Genomic DNA, 5,000 nt, shown 5'->3' with positions numbered 1-5,000 from the left:
GCAAGGGAAACATATTTTTACATTTCCCAAAGAATAAAGACATTGCAAATGTCATAGTATAACTATGTGCAGTGTTATAACAATGTGCAAATAGTTAAAGTTCAAAAGGCTAAATGTACAAGTATCTCTCTGCCTCTATCTCTGCTCCCGAACAGCACTTCTCTGTTTCTATGCACAGAAGAGAAATTGAGATGTCAACTTAAATGAAGTCTCAGTGGAATCCTTTAGTGGCGTTAGCCCTGCTTCGACTGCAGATGCGTCCCAAACGGCTCTCTTTCCCCTTTACAGTGTACTACATTTGACCAGGACCTATAGGGCTCCACTGCACTCTAAATGGACCACAGAGTCATTTGGGACGCAGCACATGACTTCTTTGATGGTAGCTGAGCTGAAGAGAGAGAGCTCTCTGAGGGAGAGATATCACAGAGCCTTTTACTGTGGCATAGAAACAGACAGCCCTTAGTTGGATAGATCAGTGACAATGGTCTGACCAACTCTGCTTTGTGCTGCCTTTACACACACACACACACACACACACACACACACACACACACACACACACACACACACACACACACACACACACACACACACACACACACACACGAACACATACGCACACACACACACACACACACACACACACACACACACACACACACACAAACACACACACACACACACACACACACACACACACACACACACACCAACACACACACAGACACACACACACACACTCTCTTTCTCTCTCTCTCTTTTAACGGTTACATAACGAAAAGACATGGAAATATTCAGAAACACTTGTTAATTCATGCCAGTTTTCTCTCTCCCCTATATCTCTCCCCTCTCTCTCCCTCCCTCTCTCTCCTTCCCTCTCTCCCCTATCTCTCTCTCCCTCTCTCTCCCTCCCTCTCTCCCCTATCTCTCTCTCCCTCTCTCTATCCCTCTCTCTCCCTCCCTCTCTCCCCTATCTCTCTCTCCCTCTCTCTCCCTCCCTCTCTCCCATCAGACTCTCTCTACCGGAGGAGCCTCCCAGTGCCCCCCCTCAGACAGTGATTGCCAGTGGTCGTACCAACCAGTCCATCATGATCCAGTGGCAACCACCCCCGGAGAGCCACCAGAATGGACCGCTCCAGGGATACATCATCAGGTAAGACACAGAGCGGATTGTTCCAGGTTGAAGATGGAAGGGGTCAATGACATTCATCTTGGTTATTAACCTGTATAACACCACTTGGGTCATGGTCACAATCCTACTGTCTTCCTCCTCCCCTTCCATCTCTTTTCACCCTCACTTTCCCCTTTCTGCACTGTCTAACCATCCCTCTCTCTCTCCGCCCCTCCTAGGTACTGTCTGTCAGGACTACCAGTAGACTGTCAGATGAAGAACATCACCAGGCCAGAGCAGAATAACCTACTCCTGGAGGACCTCATCATCTGGACTAACTATGAGATGGAGGTGGCAGCCTACAACAGGGCTGGGAGGGGTACCTACAGCCACAAGGTTACAGAGTGGACCCTGCAGGGAGGTGAGGATGGATGACGGGCATGTCACAGTCACATGGTTAGACACAGTTCTCCAGCTTTAAGGGTTGAGAAGTGACGTACTTCTCTTAGCTCTCTCTCTCTCTCTCTCTCTCTCTCTCTCTCTCTCTCTCTCTCGTATCTCCCTCCATCTCTCTCCCAGTCCCCACTGTCCCACCAGGTAATGTCCAGGCTGAGCCATTCAACTCCTCTACAGTCAGGCTGACCTGGTCAGCTCCTAGCCCTCAGTTCATCAATGGCATCAACCAGGGATACAAGGTGGGCAACAGAGAGCAGAGACCCTTACCAGAGACAAACATTCTTATTGGATGTGCAGTAGAACGACCTGTTCTGTAAATACATTTATGTACTGGCATACACTGCCCTCTAGTGGTTAGAATAAGAACTGCATTATCCAGCATTAGACGTACCAGTGCCACAACAGATCACTATAAACCAGCTGCAGTGTTTTGTTGTCTTTTCTCTTATGACATTTTTAAACTATCCCTCCGTCTGTTTCCAGCTGTTGGCGTGGGAGGCGGGTCAAGAGGAGGATGTTACCATGGTGACAGTGAGACCTAATTTCCAGGACAGCGTGCATGTGGGCTACGTGACTGGACTGAAGAAGTTCACAGAGTACTACACCTCTGTCCTGTGTTTCACTACACCTGGAGACGGCCCTCGCAGCCCACCTCACAGACTACGCACTCATGAAGACAGTGAGTACCACAGTCACATAACTATACCAAACCTGTAGGCACTCACGAAGACAGTGAGTACCACAGTCACATAACTATACCAATCCTGTAGGCACTCACGAAGACAGTGAGTACCACAGTCACATAACTATACCAAACCGGTAGGCACTCACGAAGACAGTGAGTACCACAGTCACGTAACTATACCAAACCTGTAGGCACTCACGAAGACAGTGAGTACCACAGTCACATAACTATACCAAACCGGTAGGCACTCACGAAGACAGTGAGTACCACAGTCACATAACTATACCAAACCTGTAGGCACTCACAAAGACAGTGTCTCACAGGCACAGACAAAAGCAATTCTATTTCCACATGATTCTATCGACCCGAAGGGCCCGGACTGTACTGTGTTGGCTCAGATATTCTGTGTCTGCATAACTGGGCCAGCGCAGTAGCCGTCACACTGTACTGTGTTGGACTACAGATATTCTGTGTATATGATATACTGCAAAGTATATGATACTACTGCAAAGTATATGGTATATGGTATAACTGTACAGTATATTCTACTACTGTAAAGTATATGCTACTACTGTAAAGGTATATGATACTACTGTAAAGTATATGCTACTACTGTAAAGATATGATACTACTGTAAAGTATATGAAACTACTGTAAAGTATATGGTACTACTGCAAAGTATATGGTACTACTTTAAAGTATATGGTACTACTGTAAATTATATGGTACTACTGCAAAGTATATGATACTACTGCAAAGTATATGATACTACTGTAAAGTATATGGTACTACTGTAAATTATATGGTACTACTGCAAAGTATATGGTATAACTGTAAAGTATATGATACTACTGCAAAGTTTATGGTACTACTATAAATTATATGGTACTACTGTAAAGTATATGATACTACTGTAAAGTATATGATACTACTGCAAAGTTTATGGTACTACTATAAAGTATATGGTACTACTGCAAAGTATATGAAACTACTGTAAAGTATATGGTACTACTGCAAAGTATATGGTACTACTTTAAAGTATATGGTACTACTGTAAAGTATATGGTACTACTGTAAAGTATATGATACTTCTGTAAAGTATATGGTACTACTGCAAAGTTTACTACTACTATAAAGTATACGTACTACTGAAAAGTATATGCACTACTGTAAACATACTGGTGTGCGTGTGTGTGTGTGTGTGTGTGTGTGTGTGTGTGTGTGTGTGCTGTGCACTAAACATGTGTGTGTGTGTGTGTGTGTGTGTGTGTGTGTGTGTGTGTGTGTGTGTGTGTGTGTGTGTGTGTGTGTGTGTGTGTGTGTGTGTGTCCAGAGCCTGGTGCCGTTGGTCACCTGAGCTTCACAGAGATCCTGGACACATCTCTGAAGGTTAGCTGGAAAGATCCCAACGAGAAGAATGGAGTCCTCACAGGTACTGTACCTACTATAGTATAGTATCTAACCCTAACCCTCTATGGAGAGACCCCAACGAGAAGAATGGAGTCCTCACAGGTACTGTACCTAATATAGTATAGTATCTAACCCTAACCCTCTATGGAGAGACCCCAACGAGAAGAATGGAGTCCTCACAGTTACTGTACCTAGTATAGTATAGTATCTAACCCTAACCCTCTCTGGAAAGACGCCAACGAGAAGAATGGAGTCCTCACAGGTACTGTACCTAATATAGTATAGTATCTAACCCTAACCCTCTCTGGAAAGACCCCAACGAGAAGAATGGAGTCCTCACAGGTACTGCACCTAGTATAGTATAGTATCTAACCCTAACCCTCTCTGGAGAGACCCCAACGAGAAGAGCAGAGTCCTCACAGATGACTAGGCCTACTGTAGTCATGGTCTATGGTTGACCCTGTTTGTTGGACAGGGTCAACCAAACAGGGTACTGTGGTAGCTAAAGAATCCATTTCTGTGCAAATGGCCAATAAAGATCTATTCTATTCAATTCTATAGGGAAAGGGGGATACCTAGTCAGTTGTATTCTAGTCTCGTTATGTCCTCTGTATCAGTCTAACCAGCTGTGATGTCCTCTCCTACAGGCTACTGTATATCGTGGGAGGAGTTTAACCGGACCAACACCCGGGTCACCCACTACCCCTAACCTGACCCAGGAGTACGGGTCACCGGGCTGACCGCCTCACCACCTACACCATCCAGGTGGCTGGATGACCTCCAAGGGACAGGGTCAACTCTTCTTCTACAATATCATCTGAGTTCCCCAGGTTAGTACCTCCCCGAACCCTCCCCAGATTAGTACCTCCCCTAACTCTACCCCCAGGTTAGTACCTCCCCTAACTCTCCCCCAGGTTAGTACCTCCTCCTAACCCTCCCCCAGGTTAGTACCTCCCCTAACTCTACCCCCAGGTTAGTACCTCCCCTAACCCTACCCCCAGGTTAGTACCTCCCCTAACCATACCCCCAGGTTAGTACCCCCTAACCCTCCCCCAGGTTAGTACCTCCCTAACTCTACCCCCAGGTTAGTACCTCCCCTAACCCTCCCCCAGGTTAGTACCTCCCCCTAACCCTCCCCAGGTTAGTACCTCCTCCTACTAACCCTCCCCCAGGTTAGTATCTCCCCCAACTCTACCCCCAGGTTAGTACCTCTCCCTAACTCTACCCCCAGGTTAGTACCTCCCCCTAACTCTACCCCCAGGCTAGTACCTCCCCTAACCCTACCCCCAGGTTAGTATCTCCCCCAACTCTACCCCCAGGTTAGTACCTCCCCTAACC

At 46.5% G+C, this 5,000-nt stretch overlaps 1 pseudogene; it reads left to right on the top strand.

Annotated features, from left to right (window-relative positions):
* Positions 1-3,684, top strand: part of LOC127923510 (protein sidekick-2-like) — a 74,708-nt pseudogene extending 71,024 nt beyond the window's left edge.
* Positions 3,685-5,000: the final 1,316 nt, after the last annotated feature.

Source organism: Oncorhynchus keta, unplaced genomic scaffold (assembly GCF_023373465.1).
Source record: "Oncorhynchus keta strain PuntledgeMale-10-30-2019 unplaced genomic scaffold, Oket_V2 Un_contig_29957_pilon_pilon, whole genome shotgun sequence".
Lineage (NCBI taxonomy): Eukaryota > Metazoa > Chordata > Actinopteri > Salmoniformes > Salmonidae > Oncorhynchus > Oncorhynchus keta.
Note: the sequence above shows the minus strand (reverse complement) of the source record. Positions and strands in the feature narration are given on the sequence as shown.